Source organism: Mauremys reevesii, linkage group 10 (assembly GCF_016161935.1).
Source record: "Mauremys reevesii isolate NIE-2019 linkage group 10, ASM1616193v1, whole genome shotgun sequence".
NCBI lineage: Eukaryota > Metazoa > Chordata > Testudines > Geoemydidae > Mauremys > Mauremys reevesii.
In genome coordinates, this window is record NC_052632.1 from 62464234 (window position 1) to 62483872 (window position 19639).

Sequence of the window (19639 nt, forward strand, 5' to 3'; positions counted from 1 at the left end):
TCAATGCAGTGTTTAAATAGAAGGGTGTATTTACTCCAGTTAAGTTACTAGGCTGTGATGTGCTTGTGAGTCTTTAGGGGAATAAACAAATCTTATTACTTCTCTGGACTGTCCAGGAAGGGACTGGATATTACAAAGCACCTGGTTTGGGCAAAATTCAGGACTGGGAGGGTGTTGGAGTCACCTTGCAAGCAGTAACCAAAGCTGGTAGAGACCTAGGAGTGTGACTAGTATGTTGCTGGCAGGCTGCTGAGCTTGCAGTTGTTGGACCAGCACTGAAATTATACACAGACCCTTGGGGTGTGACCTGTGTGTTTGTTGCTGACTTTGAACATCCCAGGCAAGGAGTTACAGTAGCAAAGCATTTGAGGCACCCAGGGTTACAGGGCAGGCTGTGACTCAACCCCTCGCTGGTCTGGGTTGCACGCCGAATTCTGTAATGGCTAACCACCATTCTTGTCTGGAATGGGTGTCTCTCTCATTTGTCATGGAAAACATTTCATCAGTCTCCATTTTGTCCAAATGTGGAATAAGACTTTTTAGAATCTTGAAAGATTTCATGGAATGGGAAAACAGTTTTTTGTCCTGCACTAGTATTCACATCCCAATGCCTAAGCAATCTATAAGGCTAAGGAGAGAAATATAGGATAAAGTCATTATAATTAAATTGTTGTGCCAGATTCTGAGTCTGGTGTCATGCATTCTGCAAGGAAAGCTTTGCATCTTGATGATTAATAATGTAAAAATGCAGTTCAGTGTCACTGAAGGAAATAGATTTCTGGCATCTTACTGTTAAGTGACTCCTGTATATTTTGGAATGAGGACTATATCTGGTGATCTGACTCTGGAGTTATGTTCACGTGTGCTGGGAAACACCAAGTGATGACATCGTAGCACAGACCTAGAAACCAGGAATGCACGTTCCGAAGGTATCTTTTACAAGCTTGCCTGACAGGACTGAGAATTAGGCCTCCAGTTAAGAATTTACATTCCAACTCGTGGGCGGGAGGGAGGGGACTTGACTGCCAAGAAATGTCTCTAGGAAAGTGGGTGTGGACTACCATATTGCGCACACCTTTCTGAGGTAGCGTTAGAAGAGAAAATATGTAACCAGCCTCTCTAAGTGGTGATGGCTGGAGTATCCAGAAAAACAATGTAGACCGAGTGGAGGAGGACAGCAGAACTTCAGGATGAAATAAGAGACTATTCATACCACTATACGTAGCTTAATTTCAGATAAGGACCACAAAACCGTTGGAGATGCCACTTATCAGTTTTACAGTAAGGCTTTTATTCTTTTGTGATAAAACACTGAAAGGGAAAATGTAAATGGATATTCTGAGGTGAACTGCTTATGTTTCTGATGCCTTTGAACAGAGAAGCAGGGTATGTGATCCAGAAGCTGAAGATGTGAGTGTATGTTGTGCGGGCACTTACACTGCACTTGTTTCCATTCCTTGTTTTTATTTTCTTCTCTGGAATCCTACACCACTTCAATTGTCTCTTTAGAAACCTCCTCTAGAAAGTGCCCTCTCCCACCCATTGCTTATCCATCTTAAAATCTCTTCCACCTTTAGTGGCATTGCATATTTAACTCTGTGAAGTTCTACAGGTATGTGCAGGGAATGCCAAACCAATAGTCAACACAACTCACAGGCCGCTCACATTGTTAAATACTTCACTGGGGGAAAGTCAGTTTTAAAGCAGTCTGTCTGGAGGCTTCCATGGAATGAAAACCAAGTCTCAGGCTGATCTGGTGAGTGTAGTGCAGTGGCTACGTATTTCAAGGCTCATTTGCCTCTTGTAGGGCAAGAATAGTGGGTCAAACGGTTGACATTTGGAAATTATCCCTAATTCAACCGAAGACACACAAGGGGTGAGAGGAAATCTATTTTGTTTTTAGTTAGAGATGCGGTAATACTTAAAACCCAACATAATTTTGGTTGATTTTGTTCAGTAGAGCTGACTGGGAATTTTCAGTCAATGATTTTTGATGGAAAATGTAGTTTCCACAAAATAAAACTTTGCATGGGAGAATTGATTTTTTTTTCCCCCCCACAAATCTTTTGATTTTCTGTCAGAAACATATAAGACCATAAGAACGTCCGTACCGGGTCAGACCAAAGGTCCATCTAGCCCAGTATTCTGTCTACCGATAGTGGCCAATGCCAGGTGCCCCAGAGGGAGTGAACCTAACAGGTAATGATCAAGTGATCTCTCTCCTGCCATCCATCTCCATCCTCTGACAAATAGAGGCTAGGGACACCATTCCTTACCCATCCTGGCTAATAGCCATTAATGGACTTAACCTCCGTGAATTTATCCAGTTCTCTTTTAAATGCTGTTATAGTCCTAGCCTTCACAACCTCAGGCAAGGAGTTCCACAAGTTGACTGTGCGCTGTGTGAAAAAGAACTTCCTTTTATTTGTTTTAAACCTGCTGCCTATAATCAAAATATTGACCAAGTATTTATTTTCAAGTCATTAACATTAAACTGCATCTGCCTGAGATGCCTTTGTGACTCTTGGGAGTTGTAATGTGTCTTCCCTCCCACCCATTCTCTCCTATGAGCTCAGCTCCTTTAGCTGGACTATATCTCCCATGAGGTACTGCAGTCTCCTCTCTGAACTCTGACATTTCTGAATGGAAACTCTCTGAACTTCTCATTCAGATAGTTGAATATGTATTGTATTGTATATTGTATAGTAGTGTAAGATGCATCAAAGGAGATGGTCCTTAGCTCCGATAATTTAACCACTTAAAGGATGTTTTTGAAGCAGCAAAATCCTTACTTATTTCACCCTCCATTGAAAAGACACACCAAATTACAACAAGATGCTGGCTGGCGTGCTGTGATAGAAGTCACCACAAGTTTAATACTTCACTGAAGCATCTGAGGATATAATCCTTATAAAGGGAAATAGAACTGTATTGTCTGCCTTAATATTTGTATTGCCTTCTTTCCACTGAGGGGAAACTATGATGGAATTAAAAATTTTAGCATCATATTATTAAACTAATCATTTTGATCACTAGTCATTACCCCAATGCTAAGTTTAGTCTCTAAAATATTATTCTGATTACTATAGACTGCAAAATCCAAAGTTGTTTTCCTATGGAAACATTCCAGAATCTACTAGTTCTGACACCCAAGATGATACAGCTCTAAATGTTCCAGTCCCCCACACCCTCTTCCCATACAAAGTGAATTCTAACTCTGAAAAGCTATTTCTTTTTCTCAGTTTAGAAATTTTCCCTAAATAAAAGTTGGTGAGTTTATTTTTAGTTCTGGAAATGCATTCCTAACAAAGCATTTCAACTGGGGAGATGGGGAGGAATATATTTACACTTTATTATTCTAGTCAGTTACCACAAGACACTTACTTTTCATTTATGGCCCTTTTAAAGTAACACTCTTTAAAACCACAGATCAAGAAGACACATATTTGAAATAGAGGCAGATCCACCCATAATTTTGGTTCAACAACCAGTCAAAGTTAATGACATTTATTTATTAAACAGTAGTTTTTCCAGTATCTAAACCCCCCAGGGAATCTCTTAGAGACAGCTGAGGTAATTGTTGTTCTAGTACCTCTGTCTGATTTCATTGCCACTAACCTTGTATTGCTGTTGTCAAGCACAAATAAAAAAGAGTGATTTGGATACCAAACGCCTTGGAGAATAACAAAAGGGGGATCTTTCTGTTTGGAGTGTGACATTGTCCAAAGTTGGAGGCCAGAAGTGAAAACCACTCCAAAAGCAACTGCGCTAGCAATTGAACACAATAAAGCCTAAAATAAATCTGTCAGTTTGCCAATTCAACTGGACTTTTAACTGCAGTTCTTAATCTTCAATGCTTTAAAGACAGATGTACAAAATAATTTCCCTTTGTGATCAGTGTCAAAACTTGACCAGCATGTGGTAAAGGCAAAACTTGCCAACTCCTGGTGGAAATAAATTCCAAGACAACTACTAGTATGTAGTATGCAACAAGAATTTAGCTAAAAATTCTCCGAGACAACAAGAATTTAGCTAAAACGTAAATGTCCCCTCCCACCTCTGCCAATCCTTTTCAGAAAGTTTTATCTGTTGCATATTCAAAACCATCTGGGAAGAAGCCCCTCCACAGACTGACCATGAGACTTTTCACAGGCTCCAGAGACTGAATCCCACTTAAAATGAATCATCTTAATTGACTTAAATAGAAAGTGCTTTCTTATCTTATTCATAACTGTGGCCCACCCACTCTTACAAGAACTTCTTTCCAAGGACTCCAAGTGAGCTAGTCCCAACTAGCCTGCACACCCCACATTAAGGAAATGATGTCTCTCTCTATTGGCAATAGTTCTTGTATTATAACTGAGTAGCTGGATCTGCTATATACCATCATGTCTCTCTCATAATCTCTCAGCTCTAGCTGAAGGTGGGATTTTTACTGTGGTGCAAACAGGCCTGATTCATCCCTATTACTTCAGTGTTATGCGAGGTTACACTGGTGAAAAACTACAGGAATAGTGCTGAATCAGGCTCAGTAAATTAAACTTTTACTGGTATGTAAGCATATGGGGGTTTTTTTGTATTCACAAATTGTCTAAATTATTAGGTATAAATCCCTTGGCAGACACGATACACCACCAAGAGCACAAAACAGTCCTCTATACCAGTCAGTTCAAGAAAATGTGTTTGGGAGGGAAGTTGTCACCACCAGCACTTTCTACTTGGCTCTGGAGAGGAAGAACACTCAATTTAGCTTCTAAGAAACATACTCATTCTTAAGGAAGATCAATTTCTTGTCAGCATTCAACAAACTATTAAAAATATCTGCACAATTACATCTCCTATAATCCAGTACCTTGCATTTATCTATTAAAACCTGGATTGTTTAACAATGTGTTTTTTATCACTGCATGCTGATTTTTGCTCATGATTCCACTATCTACCTTCTTACACCAACATTTTCCAACTCGGGTGCCTGCAATCAGGGCCGGCTCCAGGGTTTTTGCTGCCCCAAGCAGTGGGGAAAAAAGGCTGTGATTGTGATCGGCGGCACTTCCACCGCACCGCTTTCTTCTTTGGCTGCAATTCGGCGACAGGTCCTTCCCTCCAAGAGGGACCCACCGCCAAATTGCTGCTGCAGAGCAAAATGTGCCGCCCCTTCCCCTTGGCCGCCCCAAGCACCTGCTTGCTCAGCTGGTGCCTGGAGCCGGCCCTGCCTGAAATTAGACAGCTCAATCCCTGAATAGGCACTTAAATAAAGGTAGCCCAACTTCCAAAGGTGCTGCATGGCCACAAATAATTTGTCTGCTTAAGGTGCTCAAAAGGGCACACACTGGAAAATAGTTTTTAGACTTTTTCCTCTCAATGTTTTTCCTGTTTTACTAGTAGTCTAGTAAGGGAGTGTATGCGGAAGTGTGAACGAATGGCAGAGTTAAGATGACAGGGTATGGGGCTGTAGTGTACAGTAGTTGTAGCAATGGTAATGCATGTGCTCATGAGTGGAGGAATAAAGGGTGTCTACTAAATGGCTTAACCTATATTGTGGCAAATTATAACTATTTCACTCTGCGGTTTTTTGTATGTAAATATATAGGAGTGGCTTTCAGCACCGTTATAATGCAACCATGTTTGCAGTGCAACTTGGCAGCTGTTTAAAAGCACAAAGCACCATGTTGTGATTTAGGACAGGGAAGTGAAGAATAGAAACTACAGAGGATATTGATAAGCAGAATACTGTCCCTAAACTTGAGTTTTGATCAAGGTGCTGCCATAAACTCTCAGGCACTTTATGCAAACATAATATATTAAATAATATGATATTAGACCGTCCACGGATAACCTTGTAAAACATTTGGGAACCTTTGGATAAGGTGGTATGTAAATAAAGGTGCAGCTCATGTAGTATGTATATTGTTATGTACATAATGTTTCTATAAGTACCTACTCGGCTGAAATAAAACGTGAACATATAAGAGACTGCACTCTGTTGTGTAGTAGTGATGCTTCAGGACAAGGTAGAGCATAGGAACAGTCTGGGAGGCAAAGGGGGAAATTGCAAACTATGAAAAATAAATTGAACATGCTTTTTCTTATAGTTCAGTTCAGTGTTAGCCTAACTAAGCTGTTTGGTATGTCTAGTGGATAAAATCTCTGGTGTGGGAAGTAAACAAACAATACGCTTACTGTGCACTGCCCACAATCATACACTGAACAATGCTTTTCATATCTGTCTAGGCACACAATTTTGTCTCCACTTATTCAAGTGCACAGTGCCTAAACAACTATGTGCGGTCAGTCTGCTGGAATGAAAATCTTCACTATGTGTTGTGACGGTGGGTTTGATGTATCTCTATGATGAAGACCAGTGTAGACATGATGCAACTTGGCAGCTTTTTAAAAGCACAAAGCACCATGATGTGATTTAGGACAGGGAAGTGCAGTAGGTTTCGAGGACACATGGGAAACACATGGGAGTTTGAGGTGCAGCCAGCCACTATGAAGATTGATCATGTTTGTTTGTTTTTTTTCTTGAGGCCCAGGTTAACCTAAACGGAGCTGGGTGGGAGGAGGGGAACTTATTTGTAAATCTAGGGGCACTTTTCTAAATATCTGGATAAGAAATAATTACTGCTCAGTAGAAAGCAGTTTGACTTTTAAACTACACAAAGGTTCTCAACGTATAGCGAAACAAATTTACTCACATACACAAATTCTTAAACAAAAGCCTTCAAATAGCGATTGAAAAATATCATTAAATCTATTTTTCCTGTATTACATTTATATAGAGTATATTTAAAACAGAAAACAAACCTACAGTATTCTGCAGTAATAGCTCAATTCACTACAATAATAATCTTAACTGTAGTATTTTGGATTTACTGTAGAGATTACTATATATACTATTGCTGTAGCTTTTTTAAAGGACATTTTTTATAGCAGGTGAGCCTTAAATTTTTAACATTTTAAACATTTTATGTGAAGTGCGAATTTATACTTAGCTATGGGAATAATTTTTACAATTATTAACTATAGATGGACTTGATTTGCACATGTTCTATTTCCTGTTAGATACCATTGTCAGTTTCTGTAGTATTGTGTTTTCAGCCTAATTAGAACTAAGGATGGCCCACATTACTCCTGCAACTACTGGTATCTCTCTCAACATCTCAGCCTGAGCCCTGTAACCTACAGGTTATTTGCAGACAATTGCATAGCTATCATACTGACTGATGATAGTAGTTCTGCCGTTTGGAGCATGAATTCACTGAGCTCTTCCTGCAGCTGGTCTTGCCCCTACCCGTAGTCATTTCATCTTTTTCAAGGTACTAAACAGAGAACTCTCTGCTAAAATACTGTATGCAAAGGGCTAAACCCACAGATCCAAACACTTCCATACGTCAAGGTATTTGAAATCTGAACTTGGGTTCACACCCACATTTTGCAAATGCCCAAAAGCCTCAGCTCTGAATACTTCCATACTGGATAGCTCATCCCTCCATTTCAAAGTTGAGTAATTCTTGTCAGGCGAGGGCTGCATACCCATGAGATCCAGTGCACCTACACTCCAGTCACATTCTTCCAAGCTCTAAAGATATATCTTCTAAACTCTCCTCTATGCACTTGTTGTTCCATATATAAATATGTTTCACTTCTAATAACACTGGGGTTCCTTAAGTCATGAACCTGGCAGTGGGGTTCCTATGTAGGATCCTCAACTTGTCTTTTTCCCCCTTGGTTTTCCAGAGCCCAACTTGCTTCCTGGCATGCTGCAAAGATGACACTTTCTTGAGGGAAGTTAGGAGAGGAGAGAAGAGGGGTCATGTGATGAGCTAAGTGTAAAGGATGGATTTGGCTGTTCGGTTAAGGTCTGGTTAGAATTTACACTGGGTATTGTGACCTTCAATTCAGTTAGGTGCCAATGGTGCGCTGATGCTGTAAAATCAAAAGAAATATAAATTAAATACTACTGTTTTTGTCACCATATACTGCAAGTAACATGTCCACAGGCCAATTTTTAATCTCTCCTCTCAGTCTTGAGTTAGCACTCAGTGTTAAGTGCGCTTGCCTTGTGTGGGTAGAATTTATTTATGATCTCAAAGATATAGTAGGCAGCTTGGAATCAGACCTCCTACTGTAAGAAAGCTGCTGCTGCTGGGTCCCCTATTGACGTGTATGGAGATCCTGATTAAATTCGCACGTCTGTTTGTTTTTGTTAAAAATAGTTATTCAGTGTGCTTACTGTGCCAACTACAAAAGGAATTAGCAACCACCAGTCTGGAGATTCCAAAGAGGGACGTTAATATCTCTGCAGACCTAGCATGGAGTATTATTGAGTGGGTGGGGAGTACTCAAAATAAAGAGGAGACAGATGTCAACATCTTTATGACAGGAGTTCCTATAAAGGAAAGGCACTAATTAAGTTAGCTGTTACTTTAAAAAAAAACCACACACATGGTGCCTTGAAAGTCTACAATGCAGTCAGAGAAACAGTCAGAGAAACAGAAACCTTAGTATCTTGTTTCTCATTTGTCATTTAACCATAACAAAAGCGTCTGCTTTTACGGTTTGCACGTGGGTTCTGTGACACTTTCAGAGCTGTATTCCCCTCTCCAGTTCTCAGTCTTCAGCTGTGACCAGTCTCAGGGCAGGGACTCTTGTCCCACTCTCTTCTGACCAGGAGGTGTTAAGGTCACACAGCTCCCTGCCATACACTGTGATAAGCCCAGCAAGCCAGTCTGCTTAACAACCTGCACCTCTGCATTACTCTCGCTCCGAGGGCTATGAACAGTGTATTGCCAGCAAGTTACTATACGGCTCTCTCTAAGCATGCACTTATATCCTTAAGGTAAAAATATCTCAGAGAAAACATAATAAAAACAATAAATAGGTTTAGCACGTGTTTAAATATATCAGGAGTCACCCATCAGTCTTATGGGGCCCTAACAAGCTAAAATCCTTCCAACCCTTCAGCAGGATTGAGGCCTGTCAGACAAAAATCCATGTCTGATCAAAAAGGAGGCCCTGAAGCTACACCAGAGAGGCCTCCCTTGGGCTCTGACTGGAAGAAGACCAAGACATCTGGTTGGTCAGGATTTCCTATTTAAATACAAAGAGAGGCACAGGCCCGCCTTTACCTACACTAGAGACTCTGGCCTACCTAACTCCCAGTCTCCTAATCTTAGCCTGACTCCTGGTGACCCAAATAGTGCCTGATCCTGCCTGGATTAGTTTGACTAGCTCCTGGCTGATAACCTGAATGTGGCTTTCCTGAACCAGGTCACTAACCACTAGACCGGGCTGCCTATGCCCTGGCCGTGAGAGGTACCATGAGGTTGCAATATCTGTCAGTCTCCATAGAAAAATGTTAGTATACTGATGGAGGAAGAGATTCCACTGGCTGAAAACCTCCCACCATTGTCACCTGATCTACCTCCTCTCCCTGCTGTCAGAATCACCACAAGATCCCTTTACAGACACTTTCTATGTCACCTGCCTAATTGCTGTTTCCACAGTTCCTGTCAGATGGGGGTCAGCTTGAGAGTGCATTTCTATATGGGTGAAAAGCAGAACGCAGCCGAGGGTGTGATGGGCAAGCAGCAGGTATAAGATGGATGAAGGAGTACTTGAGGAAAGGTTCATTTCAAGCACTATGGAGGGTGGGGGAGTTACCAAAAGATTTGAGAGACAGACTGGCGTGTGTATCTTATGAGGGAGTAAGTGGGTCAGATTAGCAAATGTGGTGGAGGAATGGGGAGCTGAGAATAATATTACTTGTATGTCATTCCTCAGGACAGTTTAGCGCCTATTTATAGTGTACCGTATATACTCGTTCATAAGCTGAATTTTTTTTAGTAAGAAAAGGAAGCATCAGAGAAGGGGGTCGGCTTATGAACGGGTATAGAGAGGGAGAGGTGGGACACAGCCCCTTCCCTCCAAGAGAGGGGGCAAGGAGAGGCAGCAGAGCCAGAAGGCAGGAAGGCGGGGCCAGAGTCTCTCCGCTTCTGGCCACGCTGCTCTCCCCCCAGCCTCTGAAGCAGCTGCAGCTCTGGGGCTGGCAGGCAGCAGCCATGCCGCTTGGCCCCGCCCCCCAGAGCAGGCTGTGGCTGTGCCGCCAGATCACGCTGAGGCCACGCTGCCCGGTCTGGCCTGCCGGAGCAGACTGCAGCTGCGCCGCTCAGCCTGCCGGAGCAGCTCTAGCCAGGCCAGAGACATCCTCCCCTGGCCCATCCCAGCTAAGGTGGGAAGGGATGGGATGGGGAAAGGGTGCGGGTCCCAGGCTAGGGGTGGGGTCATGTGGGGGGTGGTCACAGGGGTTACTCCCCTGACTCCCAGCTTCTGCCCCCTCCAAAAAAATTTCCCCACCAGTTGCTGTCCCAGCCCATCAGGGTGTTGCCGGCTCAAAGAGCCCGAGGCGGAGCAAGAGCAGGTTCGTTGCCCGGTGTGCGTAGCACTAATTGACACACCAGGGTGGAGAAGCAAAACCACGTTTATTTGAGCCCAAATAAGGTGCCAGGGAGAAAAGCATTCTCAAATCCTGCACACCCGTGCGCAGGCGGGGTCCCAGCATTTATACCCCCCTTGTTTGTGTAAGCCTTTTGTTCGGTTTTCCCCCTCACCCCTCCCTTCCCAACAGCAGTTACTTTAAACATTACATTTCAGCGTGTAAGAAAAGTTCCCATTCGCAAGCTTATCTATGGCCTTCACAGCACAGATGCATGTAGACTTTTCTCCCCCTCTCCCCCTCCTCCCCTGCATCTGCAAGCTGAGACTGCTGACAGTTACACATTTTGCTTGCTGTCTCTTAGCAGCTTAGGCTGGTTAAAGTTCACAGCATGTAAGAACTTTGGTTCACTTCAGGCCCAAAGTCACAACTTTGGTTTACTCAGGCCTAGTGACACCAACAAGGGTAAGCAGCTGGTGGGCCAGGACACTTTGTTTACTTAGGTTTACTTCCATGCCTGTGGATGCTCGAGGTAAACAAACCATCTGGGCCCACCAGCGGCTTATCCTGATGGCCCGGGAGCCAGTTTGCTGACCCCTGAAGACAGCAGCAGGAAACAGGAAGCTTAGAAGGCTCCTGCAGGCTGCAGAGAGCAGACGACTGCAGGACAGTGTCTCAACCCAGAGAGGGAAAGAGAGAAGACTTGGGAACCTGTGGGAGTGCCAGACCTGAAGCAGAGAAGAGACTAAGGGAGAGGACAAGTCTAGCCAAGTAGGGTTGGAAAGGATGAAATTTGGTCTCAGAGGACAATTTATTTTTATACCAATTTATGATGTTTATGATTGGTATGTCAATCTCATGCAAAAGATCGGTCTAAAGAGAGTTAAAGAAGCAATTCCTGGGAAGTCATTGAGCATATGGGATAAATGAACTCTGGCTTTGGAGGGTGTAAACCAGACACAGAGGAGAACCACCACTAATTGCTTTTGAAATCCTGAATTGTATTAATAGCTGCAGTTTACCAGATTGCCTATTAAGTTATATAGCTAGTTATCCAAATTAATATTACTTTTAGTCACCTTTCTATTCAGCTCCCACAGAGACAACACAAAAATGGCAAATCAAATCAAAATGAATTTTGTCTTTTTTTACTTAAGATGTGTAAAAATATTTTTTTAAAAACACCTTTAATGATTTTAAATATTACAAATGAGGCTTTAATTTTCCTCTTTGCTGGAATCCTTTAGCAAGATATTTATAGGACCTGAATAGCAGTGTCTCATGAAACTGTAATCTAACCTGCTGTCTTTAATCTTGCTTCTATTTGTTATATATTATTATATATTTGTTATATTTTAAGATGTTATTTTAGATATATTTTATACTGTGTAGCGTCTTTCTTCACAAAGATTCTAAACCATTTTACGAATGATATAGCATTGAAACGTAACCATTTCTGGGGTGAGAAAAGGAGATCGAAGGTGCACAGTGTGCTGCATAAATGTATGCATGGAAGTGTACATTTTAAATGGACTTTGCTGAGATTTGAACCTGTTGTTCTAGGGAGTTTGGTATCTTAAAAACGGAGGCTTACACAACTAAGACATTCATTCTTTTCTATTGAAAACAATGAAGTAAATAGTTGCATGAAAGTTAGTCATCACCAGAACTGGGGACTACAAATCACTTTTATGGTCATCCTTTTTACCTGTTGAGAACATACCTGTTCATATTCCATTGGACTCCACATCTCTGTGTATGATGCAACCTGAACTATGGTCTTGCTGCTGCTCCACCACCATAATGCTAAGGCCCTGATCCAGCAAATCAGTTAAACATCTGCTTAACTCATAAGCTCATGAGTAATTGCCTTGACTTCCAACCCCATGAACTTCCCAGTGGGATTTTTCATACTTAAAATTAAGCACATACTTATTCTTTTGATTGACCATATATGCCTTGACTACAACATAAGTGTTCTTGAGTTGAGGAAGGAAAGTCAGACTATTCTAGGGTCTCATAGATATTTACTGTACATAGGTATTTGATGTGGGAGAAGTGTATTTTTGAACTTTCTTTCAAAGTTCAGTTTGTAAGAATTGGATGAAAATGAGTTTCTAAATTTGGGTCAGTCTTGCAGTTCATAATTTAAAAGCTTCTGAAAACAGTCTAGCCAGTAAATGATATTGTTTTACTGGAAGATATAATAGGGCTCCCTCAATCTGTGACCATTTAAACGAGAGCAATCCAAAAATATGGAGTGAGATTTTAAACTTCTCACTGTAAAATCCTTCATCAGAAGAGTGGGATACCTTAAAATTTTCTCAAAATTAATCCACAATGAGTAAGATGTGGCAGATCTGATATAATCTGTGGCACATGTTATCTTAATGTAAATCTGTAGCATTTTATATTTATTGGAGTAAAACAAAAAGAAGAAAGGCTTTTCTATAGTTAGTTTTTGTGTCTCACTCTCCATAGCCAACAGAATATAACCGACGTTCCGGACTTTGTCTAGACTGTACTATAAACTTTTCTACCAAACCAGTGCCTTGTCTGGTTAAGTTAATTGAACAAAGGGTTGATCACACGCTTCTGGATGTAATATAGTAACATGGCTGTTGCCCATTTCAAGTCCCTTTAGAAGTTGGTATTAATAATCAGACACAAAAAGACAGAAGGAATAAAAAGATGGGGGTGAAAAGAATCTTTTACAAATTGGTTACACCTTTGCGTTTAATGGTAAACACATTCTGTGCACCAGGTGTATTCCCTTCCCTATAATCTTCTTAATCTGTGTCAACCAATTTAAAAATTCGGTGCATGATAATGAATTATTTGTGAGGATAGAAAAGCAAACCAGGTCAATCTTCAATAAAAGCTACCTCTAGGAAAAAATAAAGATGAGGAGGCGAGGCAAGGTGAAAAGTTGGTGTAAGCTGCTATTAAAATATTTTTTAAAAAATACATGATAGTCATGTATAAGGAGAGAGATTAAATGGCTAAAATGGAATTTCTGTTGGCAAGAGCATGTGGCAGGATAGTCAGAACTGCCAAACCCCGTGTAGTATCATTAATGGACAGCTCCCACAAACTGCTGTGGGGCTCAGTTCTGCTTTAAGTAACTCATAAATCTCACATTAACTTCAGTGGAACCAGGCTGGAACTTTACAAAGCAAAATGTACTTTTTATGGGTCAAAAGTAAAAATCTGGGCAAGATTTTCTTTTGCATCCCAGCAGAGAGTATCTTTATTGGGAACTTTGCAGTTCCTATACTTAAGCTGCTCACCAGTTGGGAGAGTTCTTAATGCTTTTTCCTTACATGGCACTCCTTTTCTTTTGGTGCTGAATACCATGCAGGCTATATACTGGCTGAGCTGTACAGAAGGTTCTCAGGGGACATGCATGAGTGCATAGACAGAGCAGGGGCCCTCAAGTTTCACCTATGAAACACGTACAGCCACCTGCAAGTAATACTGGCTGATTTTTGTGTGCCAGTTATGGATCATAAGATAGCCAAGAAAACATTCCAAAAACCTTTCCTCAATGTCTGACTCACTCGCAACACTGTCTTAACTTCTATAATGCATTGAAACTAACTCTCAAGATGAGTTATCTGCCAAAAAATATTTCAATTATTTGCTTTCATTTAAAGCAGAACCAATTTTCCAAGTCAATCTGTTTTGGTAACTTGCACACAGATCCTACACATCTGGGGTGAAGGAGGAGGAGGAGGGGGAAGATTTACTATGGTTGTATTATATAGGAAATGTCATTTGGGGTAATGACATTGTCCTTGCAACAAAGCAGATCTACGCCGATCTCTGAAGCCAAATATTCAGAGAACTAAATTTGAGTGGGTGTTTTGTTATGCACAGAGTGGTAATTAAGCACTTCAGCCAGGGTAGCACAATCACTTTTACAATGACAGGGGTTCTCAAAAGAGCCTAAAGGCGTTAGGTGCTCATATCCTATTTAATTTCAAGTTTCCAAGTAAATTATAGTTATTTTACCTGCAATGTTTAACTTGTGTTAATGGGAAATTTGTACAAAATGCCCATATTCAGATATCTTGTACGTAGCATACATAGAGAAATACTGCTGAAACTAGGATATTAGAAAATTGCTTTACATCCTTTTCCTAGTGGAGCAACATCTTGGAGGTTTAAAAATGGGCAAGCTTGAAGCATTGTAAATATTTTCATTTCTTTCCAATTTAATCTTCTCTCGAATAACCTTGCTGTTCAATTAGTACTGAGGTTTTGGGGGGATTATTTTTGTAATCTAATCTTGAAGTCAACACAAATACACATGAGACAACACAGCTCATAATTTTCTCCTTGTCAGTCTGTCTTGAGTGAGCTTTAAATTTCAGGGAGAGAAATTTGTACTTTGTTGTTCTTCCAGTGGCAGAGGGAGAGCTGCCAGGCTCGTCAGACTCATGACGTTAAAGTCCTGCTATTTCTTTGGAGGCCGCCGCCAGGGCTCTTTCTGGCTGCCTATACTCAGATTATTCTTCGTTAACCAGGACATGAGCTACAATATCTGTATTCAGCTACAGGTTCATCTTTGAGACTGTCCAGATCTGCAGCTTTGTTGTTGCTAATCTTGAATTGTAACCTGATCAGGAAAGTTGGAAGGTCGACAAAACTCTTGGTTTGAGACTTACTCCTACTTTAAATATATTTTACAGTAATTTGGTAAATTGAGAGGGAAAGAGGGGAAGGACACAAGCTCACCCAACTATTCTCAAGATTATGTCAGGAGAAAACCGTGTGTCCTGGATTTATTACTAAGATTGAGTTCTAGAGGATGGGGGAAATGTTATATTATTGATAGCAATATTTAATTAAGTATCCTTAGGCTACATTGGCCGAAACATGTATGAAAGTTACAAGTATCCAGACTTGGAGTTGTCATATGCTCAAAATTCATGAAGTTGAATGAAATTTCCTTTGTGATATTAACTGTATCTGTGATCTGTTGTCTGCAGGGATGGGCCCAAACTTAAACTTCTGATTTTAGCAGTCCAAACGTTGGGTAGGTTTTGGATCCAGATCTGAACTTTACAGCTTGGGCTATTCTCTCATTGGCAGCAACAAGAGAAAACCCATCTTAGGTTGTAAGCTCTATGGGACAGGAACTGTCTTATGTGTTTGTACAGTGGCAGAATGAGGCCCTGGGTCCATGACTGAGACTCCGAGATGCTACTACAATATAAAGAGTTTTTCTAACAATGTAAACTGCTAATGAATTATGGCAGGAGAAGGGGACAAGCAAGCGCTAGCTAAGAATCTTGGGCAGGGTGGTGGGTCCTAACAGAAATTCTGTGTTCTGAAGAAGACATACAGAACAGCTACCTCTAAAAATAGTACTACATGGTTTGGGATAATAGTAAGTCTTTGTCTTTCTGTAGCTCCTTTCATCCAAGAAACTCAAACAATTTTACAAATGTTAATTTCTAGCTTCTTAGTTATTTTTGGTCATAGGAAATATCACAACTGAGCACTGAACTAGTTAAACTGAATTAGAAATTAAAGGTGATCCTCGTGGAGAAAGAGAGATGAATCTGTTTCTTTTTAGGTTGATTTGTGAAGCATGCTAGACTTATGAATGAGGCTAGAAAATGTGGGTTGGTTTGGGGAGGAAGGGAACTGTTAGTTTTCTCTGCATGTTCTTTTACTTGAGAAATTCAGATATTGTTTGTCCTGTTTCCGGGAGACTGTGGACAAATTAAAAATTAGTATATACCTCTTACTGAACTTGCCTCAGCTTCTGGTAGTTCAGGAAGAGAACGAAGGAAAACTACAGTGGAGAGGACTTGCATGGGGAACTGTCTGATTGGTGTTAGAGTAAGCAGTCCACAAATCTGCAGAGCTACAATATTTGTGTAACCCGGGTCTGCCTGACAACTTTTGTTTAAACAACAGTCACAATCTGAAACTTTTTCCATATATCATTTTTCAGTGACTGTACCATAGTTACAAAAGGATCTTCACTAGACACAGCATAAAGCCCAGCTTCGCTCTTGGATCCAGCCACATTTGCAATAGACCTGGTCATATCAGATCAAAAACCTGCAAAGTGTGCAAATGCAGGACAGAGTAAATCTCCTTTCTCCCACCCCTCACCCCACAGAGCATAAACTTCAACATTACCAGCCGTGTCCTTTTCTCCAGACAAGGTATAAGGGTTGTTTGGGGAGGGTTTTGTTGTTGTTGTTGTTGTTGTTTTTAGAAACCAACGATAATGAATATGAATTTTATGGGCTCGTACATGCTAAATATTTTTCTTAAGTCACAAGGGTAGATAAAAAGCTTTTTTAAATTATCAATAGATGTGCCTGCCAGATGCTTTCCAGATGGTACAGTGAGGGTAGAGAAACCAGAGCCTTTGGCTCAGCACAATCCCTTTAATTTTTTCATATTTCTTTCAAAACAAGTTTTTATTTTTAGGAATAGAAAAAAAAAACTTGGCAAGTAAGAGGTAAATATAAATTATGCAATGAGTAGACTTGACTTTACAAGTGAAGTAAAATTTAATTTTGGTGGTATTGTATTGAAACACAAGGCAGTTAAGCATAGGAAAGCCAGAAACTCCTTAAGGCTTGTTCAAAACCTCAGATGGATTTTTTTTAAATAGATGGGTGTTTGCTTTGCGAACATTAAAGAATGTTCTGTATGTGAGAGATCTGAAAATAGTAAAATCGGCATTTTAATTACTTGATTTGTGTCTTTTTTTTTTTCCATGTCCAGTTTGTAAAAGGCTCCTTGTTCAGTGAACTCTGGAAATTGAGAGGGGAACAAGCTACTACTTTGTTTTCTGTTTACACCCTGACATTTATAAACAAGCGAAAAATGCAGCCCACTTGTGGAATAGACAATATTCTGCTACTTGGCAAGAAATAACCCAGGTAAGTTTGAGTATGACCCTGCTTTGCTTTGGTAATTATATAGTTCACATAAATCATTTGGAACAATTAGGAATTCTCCAAGAGTTAGACATTTTAAACCTCTCTACCAGGAACAAATAAATCCCAGATCTGTTTTTCCCAGGTCACAAATATCATTAAGGAGTTTCTTTTTTATGTGCTGGACAAACAATTGTATCAGTACTAATAGTGAATCATGATGTCACATAAATCATAAGCATTAAGCTGATTAAAAGAGGACCAATGCATAGGAGGGCAATCAGAGAGACAATTCACTGACACTGTACTCCCCTAGAAGGGCATTATAGCATTCATAGTCTGTAAACTTGTTTCCATTCAGCAGTGTTCACAAGAATGGCCTCAGGGCCGTAGCAACAAAGAACGTGGCCCCCTCCGAACATATGTCCGGGGCCCCTTACAATGCAGAAACATTTTTTTTGCCACTTTTAGGGGCCCCCTTCCTTGCGGGGCCCCCTCTGGTCGGAGGATATGGAGGGTGCTCGCTACGCCTCTGAATGGCCTCTGCAACCTTCACAAATGATATGATATGACAAGAGCCATTCTTCCTGGAATGATAGTATCATATCTCATTTCTAAAGTCAAAATTAAGTCTAAACACTAGGTTTCTCACAGCATTATTTCCTCATCCTCCCAGTATTGGGGAGAGATCACCTCTGTCATGTCAACTAGCTGTGATTATCTATCTGGCCTTGATACTGTACATATACAGGAAGGCTGACTTCTATAAATACAGGCTGAAGTTTGATACAAAGCCTTATCAAAACCTGCTTTTGAGTGAATCTCTCCTTGTACAATTACTCATCAAGGTCATGCCTCTCCATTTCTGTCCACAAGAGAAATGGGGTGTGTTTCTCCTTTTGTAGACTGAACTACAGGAACTTCAGTATCTTCCTAGGATACATGATAGGAAAGATCCATATATGTTTGTTCAGTATCTCTGACATCCATTGCAATTCTTGCAGTTCATCATGAAGACATGGTAATAACATGAGCCAAATTTCACTCAGACTGCCCTGAATGTTATACACCTGCAGCAGGATCTACCCTATAGACTTCAGTGGGATCTACACGTCGGCAGAAATGGCTGCAAAGGGATGGGATTTTGATGGTAACCATAATTCAAGATATTAAATTTCCCAATTTATCCTGATCTATAGTATTAAAATCATTCTCCTGCCTCTCCAATAACTCTCTCCAAGCTCTCCGCTTTGCCTCTCTTATGTAGACCCTGAGCCTATGCCTCATTCCCCACTCTTCTGTTTCAGACCCTGAGCTTCTCCCCAACCTTCTGCTGCAACCCTGTGTGCCTCTGTCTCTTGGTACACTGATAGCTTCAAGCCTCTCTATTTTTACTGAGTATTCTCTACACTTCCTTTCCAGTCTCCAGGTTGCAGCCTCAGGGCTGGCCTTACCAGGAGGTGAACTGAAGCAGCTGCCTCAGGTGCCAGAGTGTGTGGGGTGGGTGCCACTAGGACCCAGAGTGTAGAAAATTGTGTCTGCTGCTGGTGCATATGTATTCTCTCTGCTATAGATGCACAGAGATGGTGGAGTGCTGTGCTGGAGGAAGGAGGGCATAAGAGACATAACAGGCAGGCAGGAGAAAAGGTGAGAGGGAATAACAGAAAGCAGCAGGAGCTACAGGGAGAGAGAGGAGGAGAAGCCTCTTATGTAATTCTCTAACACCCCCAGGAGCCTGGACTGATTAACACCAGCTTCTCAGGGAGCTTCCTGTTTCCTGCTGCTTCCCTGAACCCACTTGAGGAGAACAGGCAGTCAACTGAAGTAGTAGGAGCCAGTTAGGCCCTTAAGATGCTGATATCTTCCCTCAATCAGGCCCTGCTACCAGCCTGCTTATTTGTCCCCTTCAACTGAGTGTTGAGAGCCACTATAGCTGGCAGAGACCAGCAGTCATGGGTGAAAGAAGAAAACTCCCCTCTGGGGCAGCATTCAGAAAAAGAAAGAAAGCAAAGGAAGCTTTTCTATCTAAGCAGGAAGGAGCTCTCCTGAGATACATAGACACAAATGTTCATGGTGAGCCTTCTGGCCCCAGTGAGGATGTGAGTGGTGAGGAGATGCCTGATCTTCAAGTTAGTCAGAGTGCAGGTGACCTGGCAGCTACTGAAGCATCCATATCTCCATCTCAAATGGATGTAACCATGCACATTCCTGAAGAAAAGTGTAGATCAGAGAAGAGTATGGTGGAGGCGCAAGAAACAGCTGCTGCTGAGATTAGTTCCTTAAGTCTAGA

General features: G+C 41.3%; 1 long non-coding RNA gene across 3 annotated transcripts in view; it reads left to right on the forward strand.

Annotated features, from left to right (window-relative positions):
- Nucleotides 1-19639, forward strand: part of LOC120373901 — a 108596-nt gene that overhangs the window by 40160 nt on the left and 48797 nt on the right. The window contains exons 2-4 of one of the 3 annotated variants that reach the window (XR_005585794.1): nucleotides 16407-16623; nucleotides 17195-17352; nucleotides 18354-18499. This is a non-coding gene — a long non-coding RNA (uncharacterized LOC120373901). The remainder of the gene's footprint in view (nucleotides 1-16406; nucleotides 16624-17194; nucleotides 17353-18353; nucleotides 18500-19639) is intronic. The other 2 variants (XR_005585793.1, XR_005585796.1) reach the window with 2 other exon arrangements.